Source organism: Anabrus simplex, chromosome 6 (genome assembly GCF_040414725.1).
Source record: "Anabrus simplex isolate iqAnaSimp1 chromosome 6, ASM4041472v1, whole genome shotgun sequence".
Lineage (NCBI taxonomy): Eukaryota > Metazoa > Arthropoda > Insecta > Orthoptera > Tettigoniidae > Anabrus > Anabrus simplex.
Window position 1 is genome coordinate 84376381 of NC_090270.1, and position 23972 is coordinate 84400352.

Here is a 23972-nt window from a genome sequence, read left to right on the forward strand (position 1 = left end):
AGTCTGCATGAGAGCCTTGCCGAGCAATCTGTAAACACACGCGAAGAGACCGTGGATTTCAGCCGATGTCATCGTAGTGTACTTGCTAGGGGACGATCCTGTCAGCTCGAATGTTCGTGTTCAAATCCTTCACCTGGCAAAGAGTTTTGTCTTCAGTTGGTACTCTCAGTTCGGCATTAAACCACGTACAGGTTTAGCAACACTGCGTCGCAAAGTCGATTTGAATTCGCCCGCGATGCGATCTGATTTACTAACTTCAGCAGCTGATAAAATGACAATGACCTGAGATATCGAATTATTTTCTTCAAATTACTTAACATTATGACCAACTATCCAAAGCTCATATACCTGATTCACGTTGTTTCTGACCATCCTGTATATCACATACTGTATACTATGACATGTTGTTCTACATACTTTTGTCACGAAGCGATGTTTGTACAACCCCTGCGGGTGGGGGACGCACATGTAGAATACACCCGCCGTATCCCCTGCCCGTCGTAAGAGGCGACTAAAAGGGGCGACCAAGGGATGATTGAAATAGAGCCATGAAACTACTTTTGATTCGTACCATCATGCGGGGTACAACATGGGTTATCTGTACTTGCGAGTAGTACCACTAAATTAGGTACGAAATAGGTTTGTGATTCGTAGCAGTAAAGAGGCTGGCCTGGGGGTTTCCAGTACCCGTGCGTCGTACCCATGTGAGCAACACCGCGGGTCTGGGCGTAGCCTGTGTATTGTACCGCTATATGAGCGACACCGTCGGTCTGCGTTGCCTGTGATTGGTGCCCACTATGTGAGGAACACACGGGAATACCGGCGCCCGTGATTAGTACACCTAGGTGAGGAGCCTCATCGGTTTGCGTTGGCTGTGAGTGGCGCCATTGTGTGAGAAACACCATAGGTCTGCGTTCCCTGTACGAAGTACAATACTTGTGAGTAGTACAATCTTGTGTGGAACACCGTGAGTCTTCGCTACTTTTGATTAGTACCCCGACATGACAAATACCATGGTTCTACTTTAGTCGCGACATGTACCATTCTGTGGGGCCTTAGACGTGGATTTTGCACCCATTTAGACATCAAGCATCATTGTGCTTTATAAGTGGTCCCTTGGTCAGTAATACTATTATTTACGATCTTTTTTGAGTCTGCTCAACAGTTTACGTTTTTTGTTGGGTTCATGTCCATCTATTTACTTTTCATTCCACTTTTTATTTTATTTTGGTCAGTGGATGAATGTGTACTTTTTGTTATTTCATTTCGTACCATTAGGGGCCGATGACCTAGATGTTAGGCCCCTTTAAACAACAAGCATCATCATCATCATCATCATCATCATCATCTTCGATGTTTGTACATACAAGATATTCTGACTATTTTATTGAATTAAATAAGAAAATAAGTAAGCTGATTGTTTGTACTTGTCCGTTAACATGAGATTTTTGCAATCCCGGATGGGGAAAAGTTTTTTTGCTTCAAATATTAGAGACCTACAACTCTAGTCTTGAATTTTACGCTGATGTGCGAACTGAATCGGGACCAAGCTGGTGGGAAGCTCCCAGACTTCAAAGATGGACTGGACTGATGAGGTGACCTCATCAGGCACGTCATTGTCATCTTCGTTAATGGTTCACGGTAGACTTATTTAAATTCATAAAGCGTTGCTTAAAAAGGGAGCATCATGTGAAATTCCTGTCTATACGTTATTAAAACAAGCTCATTCGCGGAGAAGCTTTATAATTGAATTGCCAGTAATTAGCACCTACATCCTGCAAAATGCAAGACAAGTTCACGAGTTCAGGCTTGGGCAGGAACAAGGAAGGGAATAAAATACACCAAAAAGCAGTTAATTATGATGTTTTTCTCCTTTTTTGTTTATGGATTAATCAGTGGTTCTCTGTAATTGAGGGCTGTAATTAGAATATTTATGAATAATATTTAGAGCGTCAGGAAATTTTTATTGTACTTTTCAGTTTTTGAATTTTCCTATTAATTACTCCATGTCTGCTGTCATGGCTGGGGATCAGAATAGTTAACTTCCCACTGAGTGACCTGCGTTCGACTCCCGGCTCTGCCAAGAAGCGATGATTGATTTAAATGACCGAAATATTTTACACTCATTCTGAGATACGATGACTGAGAAAATAAATGATTTGGAGCCTTACCAGCTACTACGTTGTAAGTGATATTCTGTAGATTTCGATCTCAAGCAGCGGAAAAATGTTGGTTGATGTCAATAATTTTATTTCATTACAAACATGATGCAGCGAATAATATGAATGCATTAATATAAAAACTAAAAGAATGTCCCGACCGTTAATGGGCCAGGTGTTCACGATGTCATTGACTTGCAGTTCAGCAGTTACCTTACTTGGATTCGAAGCAACGATCGACACAGTCATTTTAGTGTTCGAAATTATTTCAGTGCCTCCTCAGCTTTCAGGAGCGTGAATACGACTGATCACTCTCGAAAAGGGGAACTGGCAGAGAGTACAGTCTGAAAAGTTTCAGTGTTTGTCCTTATGACCTATTTCTTGGTCATCTTGAGGTAATTCAAAAATTCTAAAACCTTCATCCTATCGAAATGTTACACTGAAAAAGATAATTTAAAATATTGTTGTCGGGCTAAGTGGCTCAGAAGGTTGAGGCGCTGACTTTTCGACCCCAACCTGGCAGGTTCGATTCTGGCTTAGTCTAGTGGTATTTGAAGGTGCTCAAACACACCAGTCTCGTGTCGGTAGATTTACAATAAAAGAAATCCTGTGGGAGAAAATTCTGGTACCTCAGCACCTCCGAAAATCATCAAAAACATTTTTTCTCTAATATTTCTTCGTAAATACAATAACAACAGACGTATTTGAAATTCATTGTTTCATACTCTCTGCAACTCCGCAGTACTTAAAGAGATTTTGAATTACAGATGTCTAGCAAGTGTACTTGAATAGGTATATTGAAAATATAAAGTTTGGTTGAAATATCTCCTGTAGTTTTTCTGTTGTATGTGTACAGAAGGATAAGAACATTTTCCTCGCATGGGTCTTCGAATAGACTGGAACGCGTAAAACAACGCTAAGCAAGGAGTGAATGAACAAATATTAAACAGACTTTCAATTTTATACAAGGAAAGGTAATTTTTGTTCATTAAATCAGCAAATTCTTCACCATGCTTGTGTTTAATGAAGCTATATGTACACTAAAAAGCACAAACATTGACCGGCAAAAGTACATTTAATTTTATTTCTAGAATCGTGAGGAAATTCGTGAACTGTGTATAGCCGGTGGCCGAAGAGATGGTACTTCTAATTTTGCCACCTGCATAATGTTATTAAAGTTGAAAAAACTAGTATAATCATTCCATGTAGTCAATACATTCATATGTATTCACACTTCAAAATTGCAAAATATTTTAGTCTGTTTGGTTCTTCTTTCCCTACGTCTTGCTTCCCTCTTTTTAATATTCATCTTAGTTTCTCAGTTTCCTTCTTGCAAGATGAAATGTTGGCAGTTTATTTTCTACACTATTGTCTGGCTGGCATTATATTTAATTTGTAAACTCAAATATTTTAGATGTTTTCATGTAAAGTGGTACTACAGTTCTAATGTATAAGACTTTCAGGTTGTCAATATTTTGCCTGAATTAAAGATTAAGGAGCTGAGAAACTTTTATTACAATATAATTGTCATAGATCACCTAAAACTCTTCATTGTCAGACTTATTCTGACTTCATCGTACCACATTGAGAGACTCTCTCATCTAATGATGTTTTAGCATGCATTTTTTTGTATTAAATGGATGCAAATTTTACTCATATTTTGCAGACTTTCAATACATGTACTGTTATTTTAATCTGATGTTTTTGAAATTTTGAATTGTGAATACATTTTAATGTATAGACAAAGTGGAACAATTATAATAGTTTTTCAACTTTTATAAAATAATCGTGAATACCGAACCAAAATGAAATTTATTTCATTTTCACCTGCACAATATGTTCATCCTGTATCAAACAAAAAGATTTTGGAAGATAGTCATATTCTGTGACGGACAATTTTTGTGTAGTTGAATGAACAAAGGTCAGCATTTGTGCATGCAGAGTTGGCTTTTCTTTCTTTAACTTATCAGTATGATTACTCTACTTCTGCAGAATAAAATAAATTACCCAGTCATTAATAGTGTCTTGCAGTTCATACATGACAACCATTAGACAAGCATTGGTCTATATATGCAATGTACTGTGGTAAAAGAAGCGTGCCTTCTATACTATAATAGCAATGGTATTTCTTACCTGTATGCAGCGAGGTGTGGCATCCGATGACGTGTTCGGGCTGGAACACAAGTCAATGTCATTAACCCGCTGTGGATATATAGACACAGCATAAGTAACATTAATTAGAGTCACTCGAATGATGGATAAGCTCTACGTAAGACAATGGCGAGTAAGACATTAGTATTCTGAGGAAAGGGACTTTTAAGAGGTACTCTGTCAATTTTAATGAGTCGTGCTCATCTATGGAATATTTTATTTTCTTCAATAGAAGAAAGTTCTTCATCGTATGATATGCAGATTCTTATTTAGAGTGCAGGAAAGAAACTGTATGAATATGGGAGATAATAAATACGGGGTGGTTGAAAAGGTTACCCAGAAACTGAAATAGCCATATGGGGTGGGGATCGAAGTTCGAACTGAAACCCACTACATGTAATAAAGGCTTTTGTAAACAATATTGAAAGTTCTGTGTCTATGTCACCGAATGCACAAACGGCTATCACTTCAGTGACTGACTGTCAGTTCTGCACTGTTCAGGAATGTAGAGCATTTTGAAAAAAAAAAAGTGTCAAATTTCCCTTTGGGATAATCAAATGATCATATACATCTTTCAATAAATAAATTGAACGATTTATGTATTTATGTATTTATTTCTGTATGCATATATTTATTTATTTATTTATTTATTTATTTATTTATTTATTTATTTATTTATTTATTTATTTATTTATTTATTTGAATCTAACGAATATTTTTCGTGAGGCATCTGTATGGACTTTTTGAATCGGCAAGTGTAGAATACAGTCCATCGAAATGGGGACGGGGACTAGCTCAGGGTCTGTGAAACAATCATAAATGAAATAATCAATTCTTTACAGTATGAGGAGATGAGGTCTATTTGATAAAATGTCCTACTATATGTCTCTCAGTCAAGGCCATCGATCAACAGCTCACATACCGAGCTCGATAGCTGTAGTCGCTTTAAGTGCGGCCAGTATCCAGTATTCAGGAGAAGGTGGGTTCGAACCCCACTATCGGTAACTCTAAATTTGATTTTTTGTGGTTTCCCCATTTTCACACCAAGAAAATGCTGGGGCTGTACCTTAATTAATGCCACGGACGTTTCCTTCCCACTCCCAGCCCTTTCCTGTCCCATCGTCGCCGTAAGACCTCTCTGTGTCGGTGCGACGTAATGCAACTTATAACAAAAATCAGTTCATATTACAGCCTGCAGGGTGTTAGGTACTATATTTTACGTCACACCGATACAGATAGATTTTTTTGGCGACGGTGGCATAGGAAAGGGCTATGAGTGGAAAGGAAGCGTCTGTGTCCCTAATTAAGGTACAGCCCCAGCATTTGGCTGGTATAAAATGAGAAACCACGGAAAACAATTTTCAGGGCTGCCGACAGTCGGGTTCGAACCCACTACCTCTCGCATCCAAGCTCACAGCTGTGCGTCCCTAACCGCACGGCCAACTTGTTCCGTGCTGCTAGGTACATCATGTCACACTTTTCGTATCGCTAATTTCAGATGACCCTAGCTGTGACGTATTTATAACAATAAATTTAAATTGTCCATACGTCATTTCTGACATGAGAGTTACTTGATGTTCTGCACAACGTTTTGAGACACACTGTTTGAGGAGTAGTCAATAATGGCTTTAGAAAATATACTCAAAATGTATGGTATGTTTCTAACTTAAGAAAATAAATAAAAAAGAACGATTTTGCAAGAGATTATATGACTACTTTATGAAGGTTCAACCGCCAGCTGTTTTGGTTAGGTTACGTTAGATCAGGTTACATGAATAAGACATTTTGCTGCCAGAAAGGTTGAATATTTCTACTCTCGAATAGAGGTGTGTAAGTCAGCGTTCGGTTCTTAAATTTCTGCTGAAGAGCAATAATAATAATAATAATAATAATAATAATAATAATAATAATAATAATAATAATAATAATAATAATAATATAATAATAATAATAATTTTAGCGAATGGATTTTAGTGCCGAGAGTGTCCGAGGACATGTTTGCCTCACCTGGTGTAGGTCTTTTTATTTGACGCCCATGGGCAACCTATGCGTCTGTGTGCGATATAATGATGAAGATAATGAGGTAGGGAGAGGGTGAAACCCTGTGTCGGCACACAGTCTCCTACCAAATAACACCGTGGAGTCTGTGTATGGCTTAACGCTTCCATCCGATGGACGAATCGCCATCAACAGCATCATATGCTTTTTCTTCGGTAACGAGTTGTTAACTAACAAAGTTGTAAGTCTTTTAAAGGCCCCGGAACTAATCGGATCACCGACCCAGCTTCCCGCTGGAACTGGGTTGCTCCGCTTAACAGGCCACCCGATATGACAAGAAAACAGCCACCAAACCGATTGCCAAGAAGACCAGAAACGGCAAGCAACGACAACACAGCTGAAACAAAAGCACCACGGTCCACAGGCGAAAGGAACAAACGAAATAAATAAATAAATAAATAAATAAATAAATAAATAAATAAATAAATAAATAAATAAATAAATAAATAAATAAATAAATAAATAAATAAATAGAAAACATTGGCGGTAGGCTGTTACTATTGTAATGGCCGCAGTGTTTTGAGTGTTTCGTAAACTTACTTATTAGAAATAAAAGACAAATATTGTGTGGATAACACATGTTATTCAGTAGAACGTGGTACACTTCGAATGTGGGTAATAACTCTGTGTAGTACGGGTCTGTGATGTGAGAAGTAGGAGGCACAATTTAAGAGTTCGCGGGTCATATTACGAGTAAAAGTAAAATCAATAAATTAATTGCCCAGTGTGCTGGGATAGTTGCTCGACACAACATTCAAATTATAGTGACAGCGCTATCTTATAACAGAGTATGCATGTGACGTTGATATTTCTTTTCCATTAATAAATATGTTATTCTATCAAACTGACAGCGATATATTCACAACGACAGCTAACCTCGAACTGAGCACGCGATTTTCTTTTCGGGTTGCCCCCGAAGCCACACCCCCCGCTTGGCGATCAGCTCAAATCTACATCACCTCAGACATGCTATTAGGTCTAAGAAGAGAGAGATAGCAGGGGGATTCGGAAATGATACTACGGGAGTATCGGCTTGTTTACACGTTAGACGAGCTACCAGGCAGACTTTGTGTTGATATGGTGATATTATTGCGTGGTATTAAAGGTCACGACCGAACGACATAGACGGCAAGAGAAAGATGACATGTAAAACCTGAAATGAGCGCTTGAGTCAACAGAGCGCCATCTTATAACAGAGTATGCGTGTGACGTCACATATTTAGCACAAATTTTGCCTTACTTTGAAACGTTATTTCATGAAAACTACGCTTCAGCTTTTCATTTTTTTTTGCAACAGGTAGCCCCCTCTCTTATCTGTCAATTGAGACATTAAACATAATCGTAAGTTAAATAGTCTCGGCGATATCTGCGTTTTACCCAAACACTAAACGCGTTTTAAAATGTTTCTTTCCATGTACTCGTTGTCGAGGAATGTAATATTGCTGTCATCCGCGTAGCCGCTCTCTACGGTGCCGAATGTTGGCCGGTTACCAGGAGAGTGGAGCAACTATTCGCTGAGACGGAAACAAGTACATCAGACCTGACACTTCTTTATCATGTGAGAAACGATGAAGTATGAAGGCGATCGTGTGACTACAATCATAGAGAGGATGAGGGAAAGCTGTCTGCGCTGGTGCTGTCAGCAGAAGTGCCAAAGAGAGCTTTTGCACTGCGAATGGATCAATAGGAAGACCGAGGCAACGCGGGCTTCATGTCCTGCACAAGGACCTCGGGACTGTCCGGCTCGTTGGCTGAACGGTCAGCGTAGTGGCCTTCGGTTCAGAGGGTCCCGGGTTCGATTCCCGGCCGGGTCGAGGATTTTAATCTTCATTGGTTAATTCCAGTGGCCCGGGGGCTGGGTGTTCGTGCTGTCCCCAACATCCCTGCAACTCACATACCACATATAACACTATCCTCCACCACAATAACACGCAGTGTCCTACAAATGGCAGATGCCGCCCACCCTAATCGGAGGGTCTGTCTTGCAAGGGCTGCACTCGGCTGGTAATAGCCATACGAGATTATTATTATTATTATTATTATTATTATTATTATTATTATTATTATTATTATTATTATTACCTTGGGACTGCAGGCCTGCATTCTGACCAGGCCCGTAATCGTACCGAATGACGACATGGGGTCGAAGTAGCGGACACCGCCTCGAAACGGGATAAACGCTAAATAGTACAATACAATGGTTTTATTTTGTCTGGCAAGATTAGAGCCATTAAGCCCTCTCTTCCATCTAACCAGAAAATACAGTATCTACATGCGCAAAATTAAAATAAATAGACTTACAATAACTGAAACATCTTGCAACTACTAAACAATACAATATTATGATAAAGAGCAAAAATAAAAAAAATAGGAAAAAATAGGAAAATGGTGATGATGATGATGATTATTTACACAATTATGATATAATTACCTAATTTCTATTAACATTGGTAATAACAGTGAGATCATACAGTCTATAGTTTGAGGAAGGCTAAATCTACAAATTTCCATAACAAACGAATAACAGTTTAGGACTTCATCTATTACTTAGAAGGTATCGTTCACAAAGTTGCCTAAAACTAGCAGGTGAGGCTCCTCTGACAGAGACGGGTAGTGTATTCCATTGTCGTGCCGACGAAATAACAAATGAGTTTGTGTATCGTGTGGTGCGGTGAGGTGGAATAGGTAAGAATATATGAGATTTTGACCGTGTTCCGAAATTGTGATTGGATGACAGGTGGTGAAATTCTCTGTACAAGTAGGGAGGTGAGCATGATGATGATGATGATAATAATAATAATAATAATAATAATGTGTGAACGTGCTATTATATATATCTCCAACAGACACATCCTTCATTTACAGGTGGATTTTATGCAACTTAATGAACATTGTAAAGAACATAATTTGTAAATAAATAACAAGAAAGCAGAGTTCGAAAACGAATAAAGTAAAGGAAAGCAAACACTATAAATAATACAACAAATTTAGTACACTTGTTGTTTGCACAAGCATATTTAGTATATATAGTAGTGTTATCATGCAGAAATACAATATTTGTAACATAATATTTTACCAAGCTCGATAGCTGCAGTCCCTTAAGTGCGGCCAGTATCCAGTAATCGGGCGATAGTGGGTTCGAGTCCCACTGTCGGCAGCCCTGAAGATGGTTTTCCCTAGTCTCCCATTTTCACACGAGGCAAATGCCGGGGCTGTACCTTAATTAAGGCCACGGCCGCTTCCTTCCAATTCCTAGGCCTTTCCTGTCCCATCGTCGCCATAAGACGTATCTGTGTCGGTGCGACGTAAAGCAAATAAAAAAACATAGTATTTTAATAATAACGTACGATACCCGTTTATTATTTACCCCGAACTACAAAATATTGATGCAATATTTTATTTTAGATCAGAAGGTTTCATCTTTGTGAAACTACAGTTTCCACATGATGCATGAAGTCTCAAAGAGTTATAGTAATATGTCTCCTCTGGTTACATGCAGCAATTTTGCTAAAAAGATGACACATTCTAACTGCTGGAGAACTACTGGCTCACTGTTTTAGTGTGTTCACAATAAAACATTTGTCTTGTTCGTAAATTCGTAACGTTCGCATTAAAGTTCACTCTCGCAAGCAGCTCACTGTCATTGACTTTGTACAAAAATATGAATATTCCTTCTGTTACATAATGATGAAAATTTATGGGGAAAGGTATACAAATTTATAACAAATAGTGTTTAATTTTTGTTTTGCTATTCGTTTTATGCTACGCCGCACCGACACAGACAGGTCTTAATAGCGCCAGACGAATAAGACATGGCTAGGACTGTGAAGGAAGCGACCGTGGCCGTAATTAAGATACAATACCAACATTTGCCTTGTGTGAAAGTGAGAAACCACAGCAATTAATCTTCAGGGCTGCCAGCAGTAGGGTTCGAACCCAAGAGATCCAGGGTGGAAAATGTGTTTTTAATATCTCAGCCACCGGGCGAGTTGACAGTGCGCTTAGGGGAGCGCAGCTGTGAGCTTGCATCCGGGAGATAGTGGGTTCGAATCCCACTGTTGGCAGCCCTGAAGATGGTTTTCCGTGGTTTACTATTTTCACACCATGCAAATGCTGGGGCTGTACCTTAATTAAGACCATTGCCGCTTCCTTCCCACTCCCAGCCCTTTCCTATCCCATCGTCGCCATAAGACCTGTATATGTCGGTGCGACGTAAAGCCGCTAGCAAAAAAAATATATATCTCAGCCTCAAATTTATGGAAAGCAACGGAACACTCTGACTATAGGATGTCATTCATTGAAGTCACAGATAAAAGTAACCTCTTTTAGTAATACATTTCCGAAGTTAGTCATTTTAATTTTGCGTTATTTTGATATAACAGATTATGTAAAAAAATTATTAAATATAAAAGCACACAATGTGCGTGTTAAAATTTGTTACAATTCTAAACCATTATTCACTGAAAAGTTGCTATATTGAGATAATCCTTTTATTACCCGCTAGAGAATGGCGTCTGTCATATGGATTCCCACACTATTCACACCTGCAGTCTCAGGTCGGATCGTGGAATTTATTTGATATCCATGCACCGAAAAACGAGCAATTGTGTGTCTCAATTCATAGTTTGCACTTCTTCAAGCGTTGGATGACATAGCCTCTGTGGCGTGGAAATCTATAAGAATGTTTCTCTTCTTTTCATACAGAGTCTGCAGTAATGTGATACTTTGCTATGTATATGGAAACGCCATTTCATATCTTAATTCTTTAATGTAGAAAGGCTCCCTTGCCATCTTGTCAGCCAGTCTTGGCTCGGAATATTTAGTGACACAAAGGATTCGATTTTACTTGTTCCGGTTTTACCAGGTCGCTCTTGCTTAGATATTCCCATATGAGTTCTAGTCCATATATTACGATTGGGCCTATCTTGAATCTGAAAAACTTTATTGCAGTCTCTAACGATAAGACTCAAGCGAGGGATGTCGCTTATCGCTATAATTATTGCTGCGGCCTTCTCCCGCATGTAGACTGCAAAACATTCCTCATGAGTCTGGAATGTTACGCCCAGGTATTTGAACTGATTAACTAATTCCATATTCATTGCCTTCAAGTATCTAGAATCTTCCCTGGATGGTCTTCCCGCTCTCCTGAACATCAGAGTCACACTTTTGCTGTCGCTGATCGAGATATTTTCTTCTCTGCTCATTCTACACGTTTATTGAAGGATTCCTAAAGTCATATTGTCTGAATTTTATGAACATTATCAGTTCTCGTAGTTGTTACCACATCGTAAGTAGTGATTTTGAATAATAGAGGACCCAATGGATCCCTCTGAAGTACACCTACTGTTTGTAGCAAAGGGCAAGAGATCATGATGTTATCGTCTATGCCTAAATGGTTTTCTGATAGGAAGTTTCCGAGTATCTGTGTGTCATAGGGCGGTATCCTTATTTCCTGTGGATTCACCAGCAATTTATTCCTATTTACGGAATCGAATGCCTTATATATGTCTATAAATATAGCAAACTGATTTCATCGTGGATGCCTTAACGTTTTCCCCTTATGGGTGGGGGTGGTAGAATAACAGCCATTGTATCCCCTGCCTGACGTAAGAGGTGACCAAACGGGCCCCAGGGACTCTTGACCTTCAGAGCGTGGGTTGGTGACCATGGGGCCCTTAGCTGAGTCCTGACATTGCTTCAACTTATTTGTGCCGGGCTCCTCACTTTTTTCTTTCCTATCCGACCTCCCTTGGTCAATTCTTGTTATTTTCCGACCGCGACTGTATTAGAGCACTTGAGGCCTAAAGAGTCTTTCATTTCCACACCCTTCGTGGCCCTGCTTTTCTTTGGTCCTTACCTTCATCTTTCGAAGTTTCGGATCCTTTCCATTTTTTTCTCTCTGATTAGTGTTACAAAGAGGATGGTTGCCGAGTTGTACTTCCTACTAAAACAATAATCACCACCACCACCACCACCGCCTCAACGTTTCTCTTATCTCGACCTGTATACATCTCAGTGCTTGCCTTGTTGATTTTCAGATTGTTCCTCCGGAATGTTTGGATCTGCAATCAGCTAAATTCGCTTCATAAGGAGTTAGTTTCATCAGGATTTTAAGTAACTCATATTCCAGGGCTATACCTCGATGATAATTCGGATCATCGGAATCGCCTTTTTACTTCGAGCGGGGCTTCTCACCATCTATCTCTTATATTTCTTTGAATAAGACATTGATTTAGCATTTTTTACACCCAGATGTCCAAACAACAATCAACCCCAGACACATGATTTTGGACAGTTTTGTAGATATTGCTGCTCTGCCAAACTATCAGTTATTTCCCTTAAGCCTGGCCACGCCCTCCAACCACGTAAGGAGTCCATCAGAACAATTTTTGTAGAGTTCATTTTTCTATGCACGCGTATAAAGAAAAATCAACCTTAATGTGTCCGGCTCCATAGCTACATGGTTAGCGTGCTGGCCTATGGTCACAGGGGTCCCGGGTTCGATTCCTGGCAGGGTCGGGAATTTTAACCTTAATTGGTTAATTTCGCTGGCACGGGGGCTGGGTATATGTGTCGTCTTCATCATCATTTCATCCTCATCACGACGCGCAGGTCGCTCACGGGAGTCAAATCGAAAGACCTGCATCTGGCGAGCCGAACTTGTCGTCGGACACTCCCGGCACTAAAAGCCAAACGCCATTTCAACCTTAATGTACGCTACTGTTGAAATGTGTTTGCATGACTCATTTACCCACTCCTAGAGTATGCAAGGTTGGAATACAAGAAAAAGTAATGAAAATATACACATTATTGAGACGTTAAGAAGGAAACGGATATTTTTAAAATATAATCTACAAGAAACGAGCGATGACGTTTTTTCAGACATGTACTAACACATTAATCATTCCCTGACTGCTAAAATGTAGCATCTTTCTTTTTAATTCGTAACATGAAACTAATGCAGATATTTAAAAACATATTTATTTAACCAGGGTATGCTGTTACATTTGGGCTATAAATAAAATAATTGTCTAAGGAATCTATACTTTGAACGTTGTAACATATAGTGCTAGTATCCTTAAAACAAGTAGAGTATTATAAATGATCATAGCCTAATCATGGTATAAACGTCTGACTGACACGAAGTTAACCCGATTTACCTCTCCAAGGTTTCAAATTACGTCTCTAATTTGTGAGCAGGTCCGTATCGTGGACTTCTTTAACCTGTCGCCCTCTTGCGCGCGTGTTTGAAACAAGTCAATTAATCATCATATCAAAATATTGGCAATGCAACACCGTTCTCTAATTTAACAAGTGACCTTATGATCAACCTTATTCTTATTTCTTTTTGTAGTAGCTCACGATCTCAATTAGAATACCACTCACAGATTTATTCAGCGAGAAACTAACGTGCATTGAAATAGACCACCACCTTGCTTTTAGGAATGGAGATTTCTCTATTTTACAAACGTTATAGTTTACAAAGTGTTTTGAAGAACCTCCGGGCTATTGTTTAATTATTTAATTTTCAATTAGAATAGCTTTTTAGCTATTTTTGTTTAACGTCACAATAACTCAGGTTTTCGGTGACAAGGGAGTGGGAAACGCCTAGGACTTGTATGGTCACGTACTTCGAACAAAGGAATCAAGCATGCTAAAGAGGACTTTTCCTCTGATAGTGGATTGTAAAAGTCAGCTTTTATCTAAGCGAATAAAGAACGTAGGCAATCATTGTACCATGGTCGAAGGTATATTGACTTACGAACTCCGAAAGTGTAACTTTAAATGACCGAGCGAGTTGGCCGTGCGGTTAGGGTCGCACAACCGTGAGCTTGCATTCGGGAGATGGTTTGAATCCCACTGTTGGCTGCCCTGAAGATATTTTTCCGTGGATTCCCGTGTTCATACCGGACAAATGTTGGAGTTGTACCTTAATAACTGTAAGGCCACCGCCGCTTCCTTCCCGCTCCTGGCCCTTTCCTATCCCATCGTCGCAATAAAACCTATCTGTGCCGGTGCGACGTCAAGTCAATTGTAAATAAATAAAAAATTAAAATTTAGTTTTCTAATTTATAAGATTTACTAAACTATTTTGAAACCTTTGGAAAATCTTGAGAGAGATAAATGCTTTAACGGCCCGTGTTAATACAGTAGACATAACAATCTTTTGGACAAAGATTCCCCGAAGTGTAAATAATTCGTACATTTTTTCTCTAACACGGGAAGAACCCAAAATATAATAATGTTTTAAAGTAATTTTTAAGATTTTTAAATTTTAATGGGAGTTCTCATGTTTTAAGTTTTAATTTCTTTCTTTCTTTCAAAAAAAATTCTGTTTGTCCGCGAAGTTCCTGAGTTTTGTATTACTTTCCACTCATTCCGTGTTGGGTCACCATGATCCGCATGGCCTTTGCTTTAAGTACAAAGCTTAGTTCAGGCCTGGTATTCGAACGGCTGTGATTACTAATAAGAAAATTTGTATCTTCTTGATTTAATTTAATTTTAATTTAGGGTGTATTTTCAAAATGTATGGAATGATTTTTTAATTTTGAAAATTTTCAGCTTTAAAAAGAATACTTTAAAGTTTTAAAAATACATTTTATAATTTAGTTTTAAATCTACGATGGGTAAAGAGAGAGCCATGCTCCTTGAGCTAAGGGCATGAGCGCAGGAAGAGCCGAGTGCAGCTGACTTCTAATAGTTCGTGTTGTAAAGACTAGATGGCGAAATGCGGAGTCAAGGCGCAAGCAAAGCCACAGCAATGTACCTGGCTGAGTATATTATGCCTTCGCAGTACAGTTCGTATGTTAATCATTGTTTACGCTGTATTCCTAAACAAGCTTTTGCGTTGGCCTACAGTATTTGTGACTATAGGTGGTAGTCAATGGAATATTTAGTTATCACAAGTCAAAAATAATTATATTTGTTTCGTACACACGACTAAATTGAACGTATTTACTTAGCACAAGGCGTTTGTATACAAAATACATTATTTTGAACAAGCCTAAAGAGCTTAAATGTTTTTAACATGTTCAATCGATGAGATTAAATTATGGTTTCCTTGTAGGAACCTTATTTTTGATACATTATTTTGTTTCCTCACCATAATCTAATGTACTGAGTAGAACGTAACATTAGGCACAATAAACATGTTAAAAGTTTAAAGACGTTTAGATACGCGCCCCTTTACTAGTTGTAACTGAGAGCCGTGCAAGCAGCTGCTAGGCTGTACCTTCCGTCAGAGCGCATACTCTGCTCCTCCACCTGTCTGAGCTGGAGCGCTGCTCATTGGGCCGAATTGTAACCACTTTTGTTTTCAACGATCACTTTTAATAAATATTTTGAAACTTTCTTCTTAATCTAAAAGTTATAAATACACAATTTAGAATAGTAATTGAATCATGGAAATATAAATCCACCTAAATTTTTAATTTTATTTTCGTGGTTATGATGGAAAAATATTTCAGGCGTAGCCTGGTATCCATGTATAGAAAAATAACCCAAATCCGAATTAACTAGTTAGCTACAAGCTGTTAATTATTTTGTGGAAATCACAAACCAAGTTATTCTATGGAGTTAGGGAGTTTCTTCCATAAGTATTCTATCACTAGTTGTCAGCACTATCGCATGCCAACAGAAGATGAGAATGAGACAGAAACCATACGTTTCGAGTTCCAGTGGAATATTTATTTATTTATTTATTTATTTATTTATTTATTTATTTACTTATTTATTTATTTAATTTGGGAAACCAAAACAGCGAGAAGCCGAATTACTGAGTTCCCATAAAAAACATTTGTGATGAATTCTAGCTCAGGTAGATGTGGCTGTACCTACAGCTTTGGTGTACATCGAATGTCAGACAAAAACTATTAATGGACAGTGAAGTAGACAGTAGTTTAAGACACTATGGAAATCAAAACCACCTAATTCTTGGCCTATATATATTGTTTCAAATACAAACCTATCCAACTATCCTTATTTTGATATTCATAGTTTGTTTATATAAAGGTAATAACTGAAATTAAAAAAAATATCAGGATGATTTAATGGGGAACATAGCAATCAAATAGTTTTTTCTCACTCCTGTAAAATTTGGCTTACTGGAGTTAGTGGGCTTTCTATTTCCATGATTAAATTTTTAGAGTTCCTTGTCTTAATTAATATCAATCACATTTTTTTAAAGCGTGCTCTCTGTCCCCGAAGTTGTTGGATTTTCTGTCGCTCGTTCTCTTCAAACTCCGTAATGAAAATGATCTGCCACAATTGATGCCACTCGCATGTTTAGCTCAAATGCTCCTTCGTTCGAGATAACAATGGAACCACGAGTGTGTACCTGAGTTGAGGACTTTGCAGTGTCTGGAGAGTATTTACATGTACATATAGCTTCCTCACGCGGTATTATTTCTCACCACAATTGAGTCTTGTTACCTACTATCGGGTCGTAAATGCAGGACTATATACATAAGTACAGTATTGTGTAGTATATGCTACCATTTTCTTGGTGCAGTACAATATAGCGCACGGCAGCCATTGTGGCGAGATGTTCAGAGCACAATAGCGGACCATTAATCGTCTATAATATATTGTCAGGTCTAGGTAATTAAATTATCTACCGAAGCTATTGTGCACTTGTCGTGTTCCTCATCCGACAGTCAGCAAGTAGTATTTCAAACAAAGGTTTATATATTTTCCATACGGTGCAGCCTCTCGTAAAATGAGGGCAATACTCTCTCTTTCTCTCTCCTTTGCTTTTGTGTCTGTAAGGAGTAGCAGTGCAGGGAAGGTAGCTGTATATAGCACACTAACCTTTTTATCTCAGGCGATGTTGTGTCTAAGGTAAGTAGCGATGGTGACTTTTGTTATGAGGGGAAGTGCAGCCAGAGAATTACAAGGAGCGTGCTGGGAGAGTGATCTAGCTTCTCGGCTCCCCATCCGAGTATCCTGGGTGCGAATATTGGTGAAGCGGGTGGGGTTTCCTTTAGTACGAGTAGCAGGCCTAGTTGAAAATGTGGATTTTAATATAATAATAATAATAATAATAATAATAATAATAATAATAATAATAATAATAATAATAATACTGGATGAGTTGGCCGTACGGTCAGGGGCGCGTGACTATGAGGTTGCATCCGGGAGATAGTGGGCTCGAATTCCACTGTCGGCAGCCCTGAAGATAGTTTTCCGTGGTTTCCCATTTTCGCAGCAGGTACATGCTGGGGCTGTACCTTAATTAAGGCCACGGCCGCTTCCTTCCAACTCCTAGGCCTTTCCTACCCCATCGTCGCCATAAGACCTATCTGTGTCGGTGCGACGTAAAACAGATTCTATAATAATAATAATAATAATAATAATAATAATAATAATAATAATAATAATGTTACGGTTTTCACGCCCCACTAACTACTTTTGACGGCTTTTGGAGACGCCAAGCTGCCGAAATTTTGTGCCGCAAGAGTATTCTTTTTACGTGGCAGTAAATTTACCAAAACGAGGCTGACATATTTGAGCACTTTTAAATACCACCGGACTGAACCAGGATAGAATCTGCCAAATTGGAGTCAAAGGCCAGCACCTCAACCGTCTGAGCCACTCAGCCCGGTAATGTGGATTTTAAAGAAAAAATTCACCGTTCTAGTCCTTCAAGCAAGCAACTCGAAGTTGAAAACATCCTAGGGCTATGAGCTACGAACTTTAGGTAAATAAAACATAATAAAGTGTGAGAATATATTCTTTATTTATTCCCAAAAATTACAATTCTTTTCTTAATCATCTTATCTGGTCGAATAGATTAGCAGTTTGCCTTTCTCTGCCACTACGAGCACTAATATGAGTCAAAGTATTGTTTCACTTAAACACCACTATGAGTGCTAATGTGAGTCAATGCAGAGTTCCAGCTTCGTGTCGGTAGATTTACTGGCACGTTAAGGAACTCCTGCGAAACAAAAATCCGGCATTTCTGGGTCTCCGAAAACGGTAAAAGTAGTTAGCGGGACGTAAAATCAATAACATTCTTGGGGCGAATCAAAGATTTTGCGTCATTGATTGTCTGGCTTTTTAAACTATGTGAAAGAGGACGTGAAATTCTGCTGTAAATGTATGCTCCGATTATTGTGTGACAAAGGTAAAGAACTGGTAATAAACATCTCGGCTAAGGCGGCGGATGAAAAAATGATACTAGAAAAATATTCATTTAAGGGAAATTGCCTTTCGCTTTTGGGAGTTAGTGTAATCGTTACAGATTTGGGACTCGTGAAAATTTAAGCGAGACGAGCCATGATATGACACGGGTAGTGGTGGGGTTAGTGATCTTTATTTAAAGCAAGAGAATTTAACAACCCCTTTTAACTGAAGGGGGAGTGGAAGAAGAAGAAGAAGAAGAAGAAGAAGTGGTGGTAGTTTCTGTTCCCGAAGATTTAGACTAAAGGATCCGAAAGGATACGACGGGCGAAACTGAGACTCGCTAGATCTCATGAATGTAGCCTAATGCTGCGACGATCAGAAGAGAAAAAATTTGACATCGGACAAAGCTTAAAAAGGAGTACTAGTTGAAGAGCTTTGAACGAGTAAATTGAGATAATTCTAGATTCTCTTAGTTACAATAACGTATTATTTGATTTTACACTCACTAACTACTTCCATAACTTTCGGTGACGCTCAAGAGACCGAAATTCTGTCACAGAGGGTTTCCCAACTTCAGTGGCCTGGAAATTCTTAGAGATTTGTCCTTCGTAGGGTAATACTCTACGGATCTCCGATGGTGGGCAACGCTGTGCTTGTCATTAAAGATTTTGACATTAACATCATTGACAAGAGGAAACACTGAGTTGAAGTTTGAGATAATTGTCAACAACTGATGTTTGATCTTCACAATTGCATACCTGTGAAATAGGTATAACATCAGCTAGTACTCGTAATGCCGTTGATACTTGCACTACCGCAGCTTCATACAGAATTGTATTACACTGACTGACAGAGCAAATGCAACACCAAGAAGGAGTGGTTCGAAAGGGATGAAAGTTGGGAAAAAAACAGAGACGGCACGGACGAATAATTGATGTTTATTTCAAACCGATATACAGGTTACACAATGCGCACGGCATCGACTCAGTAGGATGTAGGACCACGGCGAGCGGCGATGCACGCAGAAACACGTCGAGGTACAGAGTCAATAAGAGTGCGGATGGTGTCCTGAGGGATGGTTCTCCATTCTCTGTCAACCATTTGCCACAGTTGGTCGTCCGTACGAGGCTGGGGCAGAGTTTGCAAACGGCGTCCAATGAGATCCCACACGTGTTCGATTGGTGAGAGATCCGGAGAGTACGCTGGCCACGGAAGCATCTGTACACCTCGTAGAGCCTGTTGGGAGATGCGAGCAGTGTGTGGGCGGGCATTATCCTGCTGAAACAGAGCATTGGGCAGCCCCTGAAGGTACGGGAGTGCCACCGGCCGCAGCACATGCTGCACGTAGCGGTGGGCATTTAACGTGCCTTGAATACGCACTAGAGGTGACGTGGAATCATACGCAATAGCGCCCCAAACCATGATGCCGCGTTGTCTAGCGGTAGGGCGCTCCACAGTTACTGCCGGATTTGACCTTTCTCCACGCCGACGCCACACTCGTCTGCGGTGACTATCACTGACAGAACAGAAGCGTGACTCATCGGAGAACACGACGTTCCGCCATTCCCTCATCCAAGTCGCTCTAGCCCGGCACCATGCCAGGCGTGCACGTCTATGGTGTGGAGTCAATGGTAGTCTTCTGAGCGGACGCCAGGAGTGCAGGCCTCCTTCAACCAATCGACGGGAAATTGTTCTGGTCGATATTGGAACAGCCAGGGTGTCTTGCACATGCTGAAGAATGGCGGTTGACGTGGCGTGCGGGGCTGCCACCGCTTGGCGGCGGATGCGCCGATCCTCGCGTGCTGACGTCACTCGGGCTGCGCCTGGACCCCTCGCACCCTCGCACGTGCCACATGTCCCTGCGCCAACCATCTTCGCCACAGGCGCTGCACCGTGGACACATCCCTATGGGTATCGGCTGCGATTTGACGAAGCGACCAACCTGCCCTTCTCAGCCCGATCACCATACCCCTCGTAAAGTCGTCTGTCTGCTGGAAATGCCTCCGTTGACGGCGGCCTGGCATTCTTAGCTATACACGTGTCCTGTGGCACACGACAACACGTTCTACAATGACTGTCGGCTGAGAAATCACGGTACGAAGTGGGCCATTCGCCAACGCCGTGTCCCATTTATCGTTCGCTACGTGCGCAGCACAGCGGCGCATTTCACATCATGAGCATACCTCAGTGACGTCAGTCTACCCTGCAATTGGCATAAAGTTCTGACCACTCCTTCTGGGTGTTGCATTTGCTCTGTCAGTCAGTGTATATAGACTATATATGCTAGGGAAACGTCGCACTAACTTATAGAAGGTTATCGGCAACGCGAGGACATGGTCATGGCGTTAATTTACAGTCCACCGGGCGAGTTGGCCGTGCGGTTAGAGACGCGTGGCTGTAAGTTTGCATTCGGGAGATTGTGGGTTCGAACCCCACTGTAGGCAGCCCTGAAGATGGTTTTACGTGGTTTCCCATTTTCACACCAGGCTGTACCTTAATTGAGACCCATGACCGCTTCCTTCCCATTCCTAGCCCTTCCTATCCCATCGTCGCCATAAGACCTATCTGTGTCTGTGCGACGTAAAGCAAATAGCAAAAAGAAATGTACAGCCCCTGGTATAAAAATGGGAAAACACGGACAGCCACCTTCAGGGCTGCCGACGGCGGGATTCGAACCCACCATCTTCCGAATGCAAGTTTACAGCTACGTGGCCATAAGCGCACAGCCAACTCACTTGGTAAAATATATTTCAGTTTAAGCATTGATATACGGTAATATTGAGTAATAGTTGAAGTACTGAGGGATCCTCCGTGGCTTAGACGGCAGCGCGTCGGCCTCTCACCGCTGGATACCGTGGTTCAAATCCCGGTCACTGAATGTGAGATTTTTGCTGGACAAAGCGAAGGCAGGACAGGTTTTTCTGCGGGTACTTCGGGTTTCCCTGTCATCGTTCATTCCAGCAACACTCTCCATTCTCATTTCATAGCATCTATCAGTCATTAATAAATCACTTTGGGAGTGGCGACCCCATCGTACTAATAGCCTATATATGCTCCATTAATTCCATCCCTGACCCCGTCAATGACTGAAAAACAGGTTGTAGGTTTTCATTTTCAGTTGAAGTATTGAATTCTTATGAGTAATATACAAGTTGAAGTTTACAATATCAATTTAACATCTGATACTTATATCTTAGATGTGAAGCTTCTACGATCTGTTAAATTAGTTCTTTCTGGGTTGAACCGTATTGTTGTTTTATATACTTTACGTACAGTTCACCGACATTTCGAATACATTGCAGTATTCTATTAAGGCGACTTAGCCTAAATACCCCTACTCAGTCCGAGGTAATCAGTCCCCCCTAAGCAGCTAAAATAAACTACGAAATTGGTTGCTGTGCCTCACTTTAACTAGCAGACTGATATTCAGACCGACTGTACGACGTACAGTACTGCTCACAGACGCCTGCAGACCACAGGATCACCCGTTCAACAGTACTGTTTAAAGGGTTGCCTAGCATGCGAGAAAGAGGTATTGACTTGGACCTGCAATGCCACTACTGTTTTCTTCTGCTAAGACGTAGCCATTGTGTAAGAACAAATGCTTATTGAGATCTCAAGCACACAATGCTATATATCTAAAAATAATTAACACACTGGATGAATTTTATTGATTAAATGATCACCGATCGAATATGATAAATATTTTTGTCAAAGAAATATGATCATATTTCGTAATGATTAATCAAACTTGTGTTGCATATTGCATGATGGCAGAATTGACCGTGAAATAAATAGGGTAGATTCTATGCAACGTCATACGGTGCCTAAAATATGTTGGGGATTAATGCTCGTTTCATGGTAAGTCGGTTTTTCTTATATTGTCCGACTCGTTGGCTGAACGGTCAGCGTACTGGCCTTCTGTTCAGAGGGTCCCGGGTTCGATTCCCGGCCGGGTCGGGGATTTTAACCTTAATTGGTTAATTCCAATGGCACGGGGGATGGGTGTCTTCATCATCATTTCATCCTCATCACGACGCGCAGGTCGCCTACAGGTGTCAAATAGAAAGACCTGCACCTGGCGAGCCGAACCCTTCCTGGGATATCCCGGCACTAAAAGCCATACGGCATATCATTCATAGCGTTATTGTTCTTTTTTTGCTAGGGGCTTTACGTCGCACCGACACAGATAGGTCTTATGGCGACGATGGGATAGGAAAGGCCTAGGAGTTGGAAGGAAGCGGCCGTGGCCTTAATTAAGGTACAGCCCCAGCATTTGCCTGGTGTGAAAATGGGAAACCACGGAAAACCATCTTCAGGGCTACCGATAGTGGGATTCGAACCTACTATCTCCCGGATGCAAGCTCACAGCCGCGCGCCTCTACGCGCACGGCCAACTCGCCCGGTCGTTATTGTTCTGAGGAAATAAGAAGGTCCATGTGAGTACACACTAGACTCGCATTGCATCGCAGTTTTTTCTTCTTCTTAGCACATCTCGTCCATAGTTTAGGTTCCGCTTACTTGCACGCCTTCCTCGACTTCTGCTACAGAGGGCATCATCAAAAGTACGCGTGTAGTGATATTAATTGGGTCAAGCCACCGTTTCTTGGGACGACCACGGGGGTGATTTCCTCCTGCATCATACTAGAGGGCCGCTATAGTCAGTGAGTGCTCGTCGCTTCTCACAACATGTCCATACCACCCGAGGCGTGCTGCTCGCATCTTATCTGTAACTTTCTAACGTGTTTGTTTTCGACCTGATCAATCTTTGTCAGTCCTAGTGACCAGCGCAGCATTTTCATTTGCTTCTCATGGAGGGTTCGATCATGCCGCTATTTCATTCGTGCAGCATTAACTCGTAACCAAGTGTCCAGAAGTGTTCCACCGTGGAAGGTGAAGAGGGAACTGGTATATTTTGCACGGCTGGTATGACGAGATCTTGGCCGTCAATTTGAATGTTGCTATTGATCTGTGAAAGATTGTCTCGCAGAATTTTTCTTTATACACGAAATACAGACAAAGCATGGGGTATACTTGAGAGGTATAAGATACTTCCATGAGCTGTCTATTTAATGAATAACGATGAACAGTGATATGAATTAATAAATGGGAATATATAAAAAATACACATGAAATTAAATTCTTCCCTTTTTTTTACAATTTGCTTTACGTTGCTCCGACACAGATAGGTCTTATGGCGGCGATGTGATAAGAAGGGATAGAATTGGGAAGGAAGCGCAGTTCTCAGTATTCATCTTTTCTCTCTTCAGTTCACGCCTTGAAGATTCTTAGCTCTGACTGTTCTTGGAAACTCTGGTGTGCTTGAAGTTTCCTTTTTAATGGGGATCACGCTCATAGATGTCTTCACGTGTAACCCTCACCTCTTGCAGATCTCTTTCCACATTAATGCATTAGGACCCCATATTTATCTTGATTAGGACGATCTTTATTCACTTGTCTAGATCTATGGCTAAATAGTTC